The sequence below is a fragment of the Thermobia domestica genome, unplaced genomic scaffold (assembly GCF_964235325.1).
Source record: "Thermobia domestica unplaced genomic scaffold, izTheDome1.hap1.1 HAP1_SCAFFOLD_269, whole genome shotgun sequence".
NCBI classification, from domain to species: Eukaryota; Metazoa; Arthropoda; class Insecta; order Zygentoma; family Lepismatidae; genus Thermobia; species Thermobia domestica.
Genome location: NW_027655984.1, coordinates 73,265 through 87,835, shown reverse-complemented (window position 1 = coordinate 87,835; position 14,571 = coordinate 73,265). Strand labels below are relative to the sequence as shown.

Below are 14,571 nucleotides of genomic sequence, written 5' to 3'. Positions count from 1 at the left end.
ATTTCAATTTATTCACCCCCAGCAAGTTTTAATGGGTGATATTTTTGCAAAATATTAATTGGGAAAAAATCCCTCGTCCCATGCTGAAATCACATTCGTTTAGTAATTTATACTATACATAGTTCCAATTTCATTATTTTAATATACTATACATAGTTCCAATTTCATTATTTTAATATTCTAACCCTGTTGTTAACGTTAATTGTTGTAATATTATTTGATCTCTTAATCTCCGTTCATGCCCCCGCCTGGCTACGTTATTGCCTCTGAATATCTTTCATCAGAAAATTATTCATTGATTTAGTTGTTTTCCAGAAATCCAGTTTTTCAATTTACAAATATTTTGTATCTTTCTGTTTTGTCTTCTTTAATATATCCTAATTTTAATAATCCCTGGGCTCATAGTGGTATGGTCGCTTGTAAATAGTTGAAAAGTGACCAAAAATGGCCAAAAGCACACGAAAAAGTGACCAAAATCTCATTTTGCCCCTTTTTTTCCTTTGTCAATTTTTCCATCACCACTCCCTTTGTTTGTTGTTTTGTTTCTTCTTTACTTCTTCTTTTTGAGCTTCCTTCTTTCTTAGGTTTTCAAAATAAGCTTTGTAGTTACGGTATGCAGACTTAGCAGATGTAAAAAGCTTCTGAGTAAGTGGAACCAGTTCTGGCCTATTTCCGAATTTCTTCATCCCAGACATTATGTTTAACTTCGCATTAAGAGTTCTCAAAAACATGAAATATTCAAATTCATCACCTACTCTTAAGAAGAACATACAAGAAGCATAACACAAGACGAACATCATGAACCACACAGACACACACACACAACGTTGAGCGGAGCGTTAACTATTATGAGAGAAAACTAAAAGACTATTATGATAGAAGAAAGATTAGACTGAGAAGGGTTCTCAACTGTGCTTTAGAAAGAATAAAAGCTGAAGTGAGAAAAAAGCTGACTGTTTCACATGTGGCAGTAAGTACTGAAGCTTTCAGAAGAGTAATGAGTAACAAGTTTCTGCCATTTCCATTTGTTTTTATATTTTTCTTAGAAAACTGCTAATGCAAAACATAAATCATGCGAAAAAGTCACTTTACCTCTCAAAAAAGTAACTTTTAGTGACAAATTAGAAAAAAAGTAACTTTTAGTGACCAACTTGAAAAAAAAAGTAAATTTTAGTTAAAAAAAGTGACTTGCTATGAGTCCTGTTCCAATCAACGAATTTACGTGAATAAAAATATATTTTACAAAAAATTAAGCTAGCGCCAAATGCGTTCCTGCATAATACTAGACTCAGTCTAAAATATATATAATTCTTACTTCGATCGATCTCTTCGTTTCTAAAAACGTTTTGACTACACCCTTCTATCGTCCATCCGTTGATACACTACTTGCAGAACAGGCTCGACAACCAGCCACAGAGCTTTGGGGGGCCATGAATATGTTAGGAGGGGCCAAGTCATTAAAAATTCTCTTACAAATATCTAAATTGTGCATTGTGTATTGAGGTCTGAAGGGGACATGAAAATTAAGGGAGAGCCAGGCCCTCCTTAGCCCCTCTCTGGTTCCGAGCCTGTTGCAGAGTAGCACTTACCAACTGAATCTGGTATAGGCTTATTACTATATTGTCACATTTTTCCTTATTGAGGAGGAGGTAGGTGAATGACCGCTCAAGACGTTGCCAATTTCAGTCATCTGCATCTGTCCATCAATCTCTTTTCTCGGAAACGACCGCGGAGCCCAGGAGGATAGGTATGAACGGGTCTGCTTTGTCAATTGTTTCGATTGAAACATCGCCTGAAACAATGAGGTCATGTATTTCTCGAAGCCGTACATGAGAACGAGGTCCCTTCGTATTTTGAAGTGAGATAAATAAATAAGAATATTGCCTTCTTTCCTAAAAGCTAAACTTTTTTAACTTGATGTAATAAATAACCTATATGATACTGATTGATACAGTTGGATTTGGGGGAGTATTCCTTTTCCATCCAGGGGTGTGTGTAAAGAAATTTGGAGGTGTGTTAGGGGGGTGTAGATTACTCCCTGTTACCCAATACACGTCAAGAAGAAGAAGAGTAAAACAACATGTTTCACCTTGTTTCTACAGCTGGTAGCTGTCCAAGAGCATGAGCATACGTATACCAGCTTAGCAACTAACCACCCAGCACCCAGGGAACGTTCCCATGGGAAATTTTCCCACGTCCATCCCAAGTAAAGTTCTCCTACTCCTGAAGACCATCCAAAGCGACTGCAATTCTATTCGGATCTCCAGCAATCACTCGAAAATTATAATAACTTTATGTCCAAGATCATTTTCAAAGACGAAGCTAGCTTCCACTTGTCTGGAAAGGACAACAGACACAATATGCGAATATGGAGATCGGAGAATCCCCTCCCTACGTTGGAGGTGGAACATTATTCTCTTTAGTGTATTTGTGTGTGTGATATCAGAACGGAGAGTTTACAGACCTTTCTTCTTTTTAAGATCTAACTGTGTATAGCCAAAGTTACCTGGATGTTACGGAACTAATTGATGCTACAATTTACTGAGGTAGGTGATTATCTTTTTCAACAAGATTATCCACCACCACACTGGCATCGCAATGTCCTGTCTCAGTAAGCTCCTGCCAAACGGATTGATTGGTCATGCTTGACGCAATGATCAAGTGTTTCTCCAGTGGTCTCCTAGGTCACTACATCTTAATGTATGTGATTTCACCTGTGGGTATATTCAAAGTTATAGTGTACTATGGAAATTCTGAAGGAACGAATAACAGAAGCTATCGACGCAATCACGCCGGATACGCTTGGAAAAGTGTAGAGCGAGGCTGATTATCAAATAGATGAATGCCATATAACATGCGGGATCTACATCCAGTGACTGTAATGAACATATACCACCTGAACTTGTGTGTTGATATACCTTTAGGCAAAAAATTAACTCTGAATTCCAAACGGTTTTCGTTTTATAACCAATTAAAATCACGGAGTGTTTTTGTGGACAAGCAGTATACTAATAGAATGATGTACATGTGTACGTAACGTTTTCTCGGTAAAATATTATATGGTATAAACATTACATCACCTTAATTTTATAAGAGAAAACAAATGTACATTCCTGATACTTTCAAAAGAATTAAATACTTCTGTCGACTGTCTTTGCACATGATCAACAGATACTAGGGTGGAGCGAAATATACGTATATATATTTTTCGAAATTCCAATTTGGATAGGGGGCAAAAGTTGAATCATATCGTAGTACTTTACCATAGAAAATTTTAATTCTCTAAAATAATTTTTGGCCGAAGCGCAAGGGACCTTAAATTTGAGATTTTGTGAATCAATTTCCATTTACTACTATTTGGCAACGCTTCGCTTTAAGTAAACTGTGATTTGTATTGTGGATAGAGGGCAAAATATGCATCCTGAGATAACAAGAACTTTTAATTCTTTAAAATTATTTTTATCCCGGGTGCAAAGGCCCTGAAATTTGGAAATGTTAAACGAAAAGTGTTCAACTATAAGCATTTTGCAACTTACTAACAGACTTTTTCTGATATAATGAATTTGTTGGCTGTATTAAATCACTAGTATAATAGTTTAGTGGGTAGAGATAAGAGGGTATAGCACATACACGGAATTATGATGCGCATTCGTGAAGGTGCTAAAGTCTTGCGCAAATGTTTGATAACCTAATGATTGTTATCAGTGTTGTAGCAGTGTACGGGACACGTGTTTGGTTAGCGGCCATGTTGATACGTCAGTGAACTGATTAGTTTTGTGCTTTCGTAGTTTCTGGTTGGTTCATTATCTACTACTCTGTTAGTGCTTAACGTCTGGTATTTTTGTTTTGTGCTATAAAGAAAGATGGTAAAATCAACCAGGAAGAATATGTCAAGATGAGAAGATACTTTTGTAGTGCCAAAGGTCTCGAGTGGAGTGGAATTCTTCAAACCTACAACGACGTTATGTCATGTTATTTATTTACGCGTCTGCAGCTGAAGGGGGAGGAAGCTAGGGATGCGCACGCGACAAGATTTGTGGCTGTCTCGTCTCGAAAATGTACTGTAAAAGTGATGTCTCGACTCGAATTTTTTCAGGAAAATCCTGTTTCGACTCGTCTCGTGCGCATACCTAGAGGAAGCAAATAACCAGCAGAGAGGGATTTCCATGAAGTTAGCTGAGAAGGTGGATGACATTTGGAAACCTACTTCAATTCCTGTTGTTTCGCTCCGCCGTATATTACTAATGATCTACAGTTATTACAGAAAACTGAAAAATATTTTTCAATTTGGCAGAAGGAAGAAGCATGAAAGAACAATTAAAATTACAAGAATTAAAAGAGCAGATCAATAAACTGTTTGATATAACAGCTTGCCAGTCTTTAGATTTCACGGCGTGTCGTTATGACAGGATACTCAAAGTGTCTGCATTGGAAATGGCGTTTTTATCAGATTAAAGGACAAATAAAAATAGTAACCGATAGTATTGATGTTACTTGGACAAAGAAATTGAAGAAAAGAGAAGAAAGTAAAGCCAAAAAGCAATGTTACGGTGAAGGTTTCAACCAACCCACTACCAGTTACATTATCAAAATCTTCATACTCCTCGCCATCTTCGGAAACAAGAAAGGAAAGTACTAATGAACACGCTGAAGCTGGAGGAAATCCTGATTTTAGTTGGAAGTATCCTTCGAATAAGACACGAAAGCAATCACAGATTATATGCATGCAAATGACAAAATCGCTCCCAACATTACCAAAATTGAAGAAGAAAACCTGTGTGATTGGAAGAAAAATTGCTGCCATTGCTACTACGGTTTTGGAAGATTTTAATATTGTGATTCCAGAACAGCCGGAAAACATAATTGACAGAAGTAAAATACAAACAGAGGTTGCGAAAAATTGTAAAAGTGTGAGAACTAAAGAGACTGTTAATAAACTGAAACCTCATGCCATTTATTTTAATGGGAAGAAAGACGAAACACTCGTGATGTCCGAAAGCCACATTGATATGAAGATGGAAGAACATTATTGTATCCTTGAAAAAGCGAGTAACAAATTTCTTGGCCAAGTCTCTTTGACCGGATCAGCAAAGAACATTGCTAGTTCCATCTGCGGCGAATTACCTGAAAATAATATGGACTTATCAGATGTGGTAGCTATTAGCTGCGATGGCTCTAATGCTAATGTAGGGTCAAAAGGATGAGTGATTCGAGTGCTCGAAAACCATTTAAGAAGGCCCTTGCAGTGGTGCATATGCTATTCCATTTCATTGAACTACCACCACACAGTGTTGGGAAGTAACGTAACGCAAGTAACGCGTTACTTGTAACGCGTTACTTTTTAAGTAACGTTTACTAGTAACGCGTTACATTTTTTCCAAAGTAACTGTAACGGTAACGCGTTACAAATTTTTAGGTAACGTACCAAGTTTGCGTTACTTTTTTCGCGTTACATTTCGGATGAGTAACTCCAATATATGTATTTTTTTTCGGAAACAAATGTTTCTTTCCTGTAAGTGAATTTCTCAGAATGAAACAATCGAGCAGGAACTATGTATGTCAGTGACCGATAGCCACAGCCACACAGAGAAACAGGTAAGTTCGTAGTGCCACTTGCTGTTTTTTGAAGATGAGGACAGCCTTAGGGAAATCGCGTGTATTGATTGCAAGCACCTGGAAGATTTTGCCGTAGATTTTGACAGCATCAAATCAATACATTCAGTGAGTGAACTAGGAGTGCAATGATACCGGTAGTCTATTTTACTTTGATTGGTGGTGTTTTTATAAAGATGGAGAACGAAAATATGTTACCGTTCGAACATTTGAAAGAATACTTTTTTTTTTTTATTTTAACGCTTTACTCTTATTCCATGGTGGCTGCAGGAGATCTACTACCTTTAGTGGTATCTGAACATTTTTTTTTTGTTCTACTGTACCCTATCTCTTATCGGAATTGAACCCTGAATAGCGAGCTCCGAAGGAAGTGTGCTAGATACTATACCAAGTAGAAGACCTTAAAATCAAATTAATCTCTAGTAGACTGTTTCCTTGAATAGTATCAAATTAATATCTCTGGAACTACTTTATATCCTTATGCCAAGCAAAGGGGGTCTATGTACACTCATGTCCAAAATTATTGTCGCATATCTATAACTGTCTTTTTGTAAGAATATAATTTGATAATGATTTTGCAGGTTGCTTTTAATACTGATATTGTCTGTTCACTCTAGGATGGAAGATGGTTTACAAACAACAATTGTAGTGCGAGCGTCAAAACCTTGCTTCTCACCCCTACATGGTTAATTCATGGTTGCCAGGCACATGAATCTCCGAACCGAATGTACCTACTTCTGCACAGTCATGGACCACGTGCTATTACTACATAAATTGCTGCTTTTGAGATGACTGAGATATTAACGTTATGAAAAATTGAGTTAGTTATTATGTAATACAATCTTACATATAATGCACACTCAATTTTGTACAAGTGTTCTTGTTCGAAAGTGTGCGAAAACTTTGTACGCCTGGCAATATTGGAAGATGGCAGTTTGTGTTGTAAACAATAAACAGAGGTAGCGAAGACCGTTAGGTTCGCTGGACAGCGTTGTTTTCATGATAAGGCGACAGAAACATATTGTACTGATTGTAAACAAGGGCTGGGAATTTCGATGCGAGTATAGGTGGAAATATTCTCCCCACATATTGCCTGTTGGTGAAGGTTTGCAATGTTGCAAACTGCTAAGTGTAGATTTTCATACTAATTGAACGAGCTTTGAGAAGGATTAGTATGATGCAATAATTATAAATACTAACAACCATAGACTTAAAGTATTAGGAAATAAACCATGCTGCTGTAAGAAGAATATAATACACATTGAATTAAGTGTTCAAAGTACAGAAAAAACGAATTTTAACATTTAACACGTTCGCTGCTGAGGACGCCCATCGGCGTCCAGTACTGAATTTGGCATATGCGCCGGACGCCTCTCGGCGCTTGTCCCTGCAGCTGATTCGTTTTCCCGCCAGCGCTAGTGCAGGTATTGCTAGCGCTGGCGGGAAAGTGAATCAGCTGCAGCGACAAGCGCCGAGAGGCGTCCGGCGCATATGCCAAATTCAGTACTGGACGCCGATGGGCGTCCTCAGCAGCGAACGTGTTAAACATTTTAAAGCTGTACACATTTGCCCTGTTTGGGTGCCCTTACCAGGCACTGTGCAACACGAAAAAAGGCATTAAAATAGGTAGATCGAGCGTGGGCATGAACGCGGCTCTGGCCGGTATTCCTTATTAAGGTTTTCCTCAGTCCAACGAGGTGAATGACTAGATAGTAGCTTTTTTAAGGCAGGGGCGGATCCAGGACGAACTTTTTGAGGGCGGTGGGTTTTAATACTGCTACTTAGAGCTATTTTTAAGAGCTCCAAACTCTGGGATTGGGTTTTATTTAAATATATAAAATGAGAAAGGTTCCTTTCCTGGGGGCAATCGCCATGATCGCCCCCCTGGATCCGCCACTGCTGCAAGGCCAGAATTGGGCCAAACACCGAGGCCCCAGAATTGGCGAGAAATATATTCCTTCAGAATATTATGTTGTCAACACTTCCACAAATATTATGGTGGTGGGTTCCGACATCCCTTTTTCGTTTATGTGTGTTTAAATTCATTATGAACTAAATGTAGAAGTGTTTCTTTCATTCTCTTTCTTTCTTTCTTCTCATCTTTCTCATCCTTGCTCTCGTTTCCCCACCTTCTTAAAATATGAATACTATCCTCCTGTAATATTGTTTCTCTCCATGGCCCAAGGTTTAAAGAGACCAACCTGATATAGTTAACTATTAGCAGAAGTGTACCAATAAATTCACATTAGAGACAGCGCCGTAACTTATATTTTTTTTCTGGGGGGCAAGCATTAATATGTGTATTTGGGCCTCCAAGAAAAAGTTGTTTTTCTCATTCTTGCCCCCCCCCCCTCTTTCTAACTTTTTCTTACTATTTATGCCCCCGGAGCCTGTCGGCCCTCCCTCACGGCAAGGTCTGCGGGGCCGTTACTTACGCCCTTGGGCCCATTCCATACATGACAAATTAATTAAGGGGACAACATTGACAAATCTCAAAGCCATACGAATAAATGTTATTTCTAGGGCCTCTAATAATAGACGTTTCTTACTGAAGTGGGCACAAGGCTCACTTTTGTTTTATTTACCTTTTGTGCGCTGCTTTATGTAATGTAGTGAAACTGTTTAATGCTTCATTTATAATTTCATGTTCGTATTGTATATGGATTAAGAAAATTTCGTCTCCAAATGGGCCCCTTCGAACGGCGGGGAACCTCCCTGGGGGGAAGTTGCCCCTCCCCTGTTCCACACAAGTTACGGTCCTGATTAGAGAAGAAGTAAACTCTTTCGAAATTTACGCAACTTGCAAATACCAAACCCTACTAGTGCTAAAATTGATGAGTTAGTTCCACTGTTACAACTGCTATAAGGGGAAAGTAGGGGAAGAACTGCTAAGATTCGATGGCCAGGTTTTGTGTCAAAACACAGCGCCAAGCTACAGTGAACGGACAATAAGGGAAGTTCCTCTAAGAGCGCGCGGCCTCTAAGAGTACGATCAACAATTTGCCAGATCTGGCAACGCTGTACGATGTTTGTGTGCATCCCTGCAGAAGCGTCGTTGTGTGAAAGGTGGTTGTAGGCAAGTTGTCTGCTTCCAGCATCTGTGCCCTATGTTTTATTGGTAAGTAAATATTTTTGATACTTCCAGTGTAATAATTGAGTTCCTACTAATTAGTGTGTGTAGTTGAATACAGATATATTTTGTTTCTAAACTTAGTATCAAATGTTAGGTGTCACAATCAGGTTTGGGCGTATGGCAGATAATATAATCATATCTGGAAACTAGTGCACACTTGCGATAGATTTGTAAAATGAGTGTGATTCCTCTAAGAGTACGCATTTTCTTTCCTTCAAGAGTACGCGCGCACTCTTGGGGACCGGTGATGCGTAACTCTTGGAGGACTGTGAAGACAATTGAATTTGACTATCAGAGAACACCTTGTCAGATTCTTTTCTAATTCTGACACTTCGGAGTTACTTTGAGGCAAAATGAATCGGTTTCTCTAATATAAACACTAGCGGTGTGCATCGCTGTTGATTCGCATGGCCCGAGAAAGTAGGTAGGCCTAGGTATGATGTGAATCGCCGGCGATTTACACGGCTCACTAAAGCAATACTAATGTGAATCACCAATGATTTACATTATAGCAATGTGTCATTACGCTATTATTGAAATGAATGAAGTAGGACAAAATCTCAGAAAAGTGGGTATGATTATTTTCAGAATCTGATAATGACAAATTTGAACCTACTGCATGCGAACTAACCTTAGAAAAGAATCTCATAATTAAACAAACATACTGCAATGAGTTTTTAAATGGTTTTTGTTTAGCTATAGTTCCCTTTTTTATTATTATTATTATTTTTCCAGGGTACTGTCCCAACGTGTCTGCCACGGATAAAGCAAACATTCAGCCCTCTGCAAGAACAGGAATTGACTCAGCACGTAAGGGACCTTGACTCCATACTTTACGGTATCACATGCCAACTGATGGACCTTGCGTTTGACTATACAGAGAGAAATCCCATCAACACAACTTCAGCAGAGAGAAGAAGAAAGCCGGAAAGAATTGGATATATGCATTTTGCAAAAGGAATAATAACTTAATATTGGGCTCTCCGGAGAAGTGTAGCCTTGGAAGAATAATTGGCTTCAACAAAACTCAATACGATATTCTTCAGCAACTTTCAGACAGTGTTACAAGACAAACAATTTCTATCTCATATAATGTTTAATATGGATGAAAATGGAATTTTAACTCTCCCACATAAAATTCCAAAAGTACTTTCGCCAATCGGTAAAAGGCATGTGGGTAAAGTTGTGTCTGGTGAGAGGGGACAGACGATTACTGTTCTCTGTTACATGTCTCCAGCTGGAGTTTACGTGTCTCCAGCCAACATATTCTCCAGAAATAGAAGGAAAATTGTGTTGTATGAAGATGGATCTGCAGGAACTTTACCTCTGGACTCAGATTCTGGATACATAACCAGCGAACTTTTTTGGATTGGTTGAAACATTTTCCTCACCTCGTGATGCCAACTCAGAATGATGAAGTGTTGCTCGTTCTTGATAACCACACCACACACTGCACTTTGGAAGCAGTGCTGTGTTGTAGGGATAAATACATTACCTTTCTTTCTCTTCCTCCGCCTGCAAGCCACATGCTGCAGCCCCTTGACAAGGGGTTTGGACCTCTGAAGACTGTCTTTGCAGCTAAATGTGACAAATGGATGGTCAATGGATGTGATGAGCAGTACACGGAACCCATCATCGAGGATTAGGTGCAATGTCATGCCTGCAGGAAGTGGTGGAATGAGGCATGTTCAAATTATGAGGGCCTCGGAGTTTTTTAATGTGACAGCTGCTAATGATCATAAAAATGTTAGGTTTTAGATGCACAATTTCATTATAATGTTTCTATTTGATTTATTTGCGCATATAAGTTTCTGTTTAGTTTAAAGGCAGTGCCAATTATATTTTGGTATAATTTGGCAGTTTTCAATTTTATTTTGTAATTGCACTTTCTAGGCCTAGGTTAATTGTAGGCTATCTTTTGGTTTCCCTCATTATCAAGAATTTGAATACTTTTGATGTTACACTTATATTTGTATTCATTTATATCAATTTCTCGCAAAACCAAAAAACTTTGTACCTCTTTCCGTGTTTCTGTCATAATTTTCTTTGAATTGTGTAATGTCATCTTCATTTGCTGCCTAGTAATAGTATTATTCTCACATAGCAAATGCGTACTCTTGGAGGACACATTGCGTACTCTTAGAGGCATAGTCCTTCAAGAGTGCGCAAATGCATTGTTTAATGACAATGCGTCTATTGTTGTAACTATTGCGTCACTGTCTTTATATTTGCCTCCAATTTTAACCTTAAGGAATGAATAAAGATTTGTGATAGAAATTATCACTCTAGGTGATTTCCCTTTTCTTCGTTACGTGTTTAAAGACTAAGTGCGTACTCTTTGGGGAACTTCCCTTACTATGTGTATAATCGGGAAATGTATGTTTGTGGTAAATTTAATAGGAAAAGAATTATAAGTACGAAAATTATAATGAGTAAAATAAAATGTTGCTAAATGAACAAGGCAATTTTATTTTCGTTTTATTGTTCCTATTTATTGCTCTTTTGACGTGAAATTTGCCACATATATGTCTTTGCCACATGTCATTTGAAATTTGCCACATATACACATACTAACATTGTAAGAAATACTGGGCGGATTTGTTATTAAATTTTATTTCTAGAACAATATATTTATAGACATGCGACAATAATTTTGGACATGAGTGTACATTAGAAATCCTAATTTTTGATACCGTTCAGGAACGTAGCTGGAGTTCTGATTTTGGGAAGCCATATTAGCAAATGGGCTCCTTCATATAAATAACTTTAAATAAATATTTGGAGGGTTAAGCCAACTTTTAAGGGGTCCGTGGGCCCCCATGCCCTCTCCTAGCTACGTTCCTGGCACCGTTGTAAGCATACGACGAATGTACAATTTTTAACAGTATGACATAAATGCACATTCTTTAGGGTTTAACGAAGCGATCAACATAAAATATGTGCAACATTTCCATTAGAACAATAAATAGCGCGAAAACACTGAAATCACTATTGCCTAGAATCGAGCATCAAACTTGATTATCATGAAAGCCTTTCACTTAAACGCGAATTTTTTACAATAAATTAAAAAAATAAACAGACGACACTTGGAACTGTCATCGACGAAAGACAGGGGAAAAAGTAGATAACGCCGATGTTGCTACTTAATATGCTAATTCTGAAAAAAAAATTACAGTAAAAAAAAAAAAACCTGGTCTGTGCCAATTTCAGGGTGATTTATCCTGTACTTTAATGAACGAAACGAAACCATTTGGTATGTTGGGATGGAAACACATTACTTCACATTGAGAAGCTAGTTCCAACTGAGCTCACTACAGGCGCTAGAAGCGACCTACGCAGGTGACCTCTCTTGACACTGATACAAACTACGTAGTGGATCAGCCCACTTTAAGAGCTGAGGATGATGGTGGACAGAATTTGAAAGTAAAGTGTCTGAAGTGCCCCGGCGGAAAATATTTATCAACAACTAGGGTGCCATAATTAACGATTTACAGTATGGGGTCAATATGAATAAACTGTGTTTTAATGAGCAGGCCTACTTTATTACTAGAAAATAGTTTGCTGATGGTATGTAATATTGGAGTTCTTTCAGATCAGTTTGCTTATCCTAGAGTCCCGTTGATTATAGAGTAGTGTAATGTTTCTCTATATTCTTTATTTTTAATTTTACATAACAACATTGTTATTATTATATAATTAGTTTAGCAGAATAATAATACGCAACCATTTTTTCTAACGCATAGGGATGAATACGAGTCAAGCTAAAACTCGACTCGACTCGAATTCAAGTCGAGTTTCGAGTCAAGTCAAGGGTAATATCCTCGAGTCGAGTTTCGAGCCGATTCAGTTTTTCGCTTCGAATTTCGAGTCCAGTCGAGTTTGATAAATGGCTCGTTCGTTTTAAGTCGTCTTGAAATCATGGCCTGATTACACTGGAAAACGAAAGCCATGGAATACTTTTAGTGTTGCTCTCGAGAGGGGACACTGCTTCCATCTCGTCTCGTCTCGATAATGAGACCACAAGATATTTTTTATAACAAGCTCAGCTCGGCTCGGCTCAACTGAGAAGATGGCTCGAGCCGGCTCACTTGGGGTGAACCATCGGCTCGAGCTGGCTTGGTAGGGATGAGCCATTTGCTCCGTTCGGCTCAAACGAGCCTAGGGCTCTAGTCGAGTCGGTTGGGTGAGCTGTTGGCTCGGCTCACTTCTCGGTTCTGGTCGATAGTGAATGAGCTGTCAGCCGAGCTTCTCGAGTAGTTGACAACTCTAAACCCGGGCAGAGCAGTTTTGAAGATATTTGGCCAGTGCCCTATAACTTTTAACAGTGTTTGGCTCGAACCCGAATACTCAACCTAGACAGTCAACCCAAATTCAGAAGCTCGTGAACAATGTCCTTGACTCCTAGACTTCACGACTACCGAGATTGGCGATCAACTAGTTTTTTAGTATTCAAATACAAACGGCCTATGTTGTTATAATTAATAATAATAATAATAAGCTGTAGTAGCAGTAGTTCCATTGATAATAATTATATAATCTATGTAATATACTTGAAGAATGTATTCGAAACTACACACCGGATTTGGCTCGAGTCGACTCGGAATATGACCCCAATTCGAGTCGAGTTGGAGGAAATTTTTCGAGTCGACTTCTCGGGTCGAGCTCAAATATGTCTGTTTCTAGTCGAATCAAGTGTCAAAGAAAACTCGCTCGTGTCCATCCCTACGAGAAACGCAGTATGGCATTTTATCAATGTAACACTATATGAAAATGTTCATATATCAAGTAAAAATTTGTCCTTGCATTTACATAAAGCGATTCAGAACGTGCAATAATAATAATAATAATAATAATAATAATAATAATAATAATAATAATAATAATAATAAGAAGAAGAAGAAGAAGAAGAAGAAGAAGAAGAATAGCGGTAGTAATAGTAGTACGGAAAATTGAAGTCATAATTTTTTACACATTTTTAAAGTTTCGGACCTAAAAGTAACGCGTTACTTTTGAAGTAAAGTAACAGTTACTTTTTGGAGGCAAGTAACGCGTTACTAACGCGTTACATTTTAAGGGAATGTAAAGTAACTTGTAACGCGTTACATTTTTACAAGTAACTTACCCAACACTGCCACCACATCGTCATTTACTAAAAGAAATCGATGGTGTAACTATTGGTCCGTACATTTTCTCTGATCCTATTGGTAGATCATTCGTAAATTATGAAACAAATTCAATGTGTGGGTTTGAAAAGGTCTCCTAAGAACTTCCTACATTTTTTAATGTACGTGATGCCAGTTATGAACAAAGTACTTGTATGATATATGCAACTCTGTCATAAGAAGAGACTATGATAAAAGCCTAGCAGAAACTTGGAACCTGGGAAACTTGTGCATGCCCGCTGGTTAGCAATGCCTCGTACACTTTTGCGTCTATATATATCGTCAAATCCTTCAAGGAAGCTGAAAACTCTTGCAAAGTTCGTGATAAAATTATATGCACCAGTGTGGTTTAACATTAAATTCAAACCTCTTGTCAAATACCGAGCTAAATATTTGTTCTTAATCATAAGACTTTCGCGATGTTTGCAAGAACTATACAAGACTTCTGTCAATAAAGTATTTTCCAGAAATGCATTATATGCGAATTTTGAAAATATTCTCATTCCTATGATTAGTGACGATAGATGAGCTACACGATACCTTGCTGCCAATAAAATCCTTCAATCTAGAAATCGGTGTAAACCTACTGAAATTCGTTCCTTCCAAGAGCCAGTCTTAAACTTAAGGCTAATAATTAGAAAGAAATGATCAACTGGAATGAGT

The 14,571-nt window shown here is 38.0% G+C and overlaps 1 protein-coding gene across 4 annotated transcripts in view; it reads right to left on the bottom strand.

Annotated features, from left to right (window-relative positions):
• LOC145676649 (uncharacterized) overlaps positions 1-14,571 on the bottom strand; it is a 100,180-nt gene that overhangs the window by 14,297 nt on the left and 71,312 nt on the right. The window lies entirely within an intron of this gene.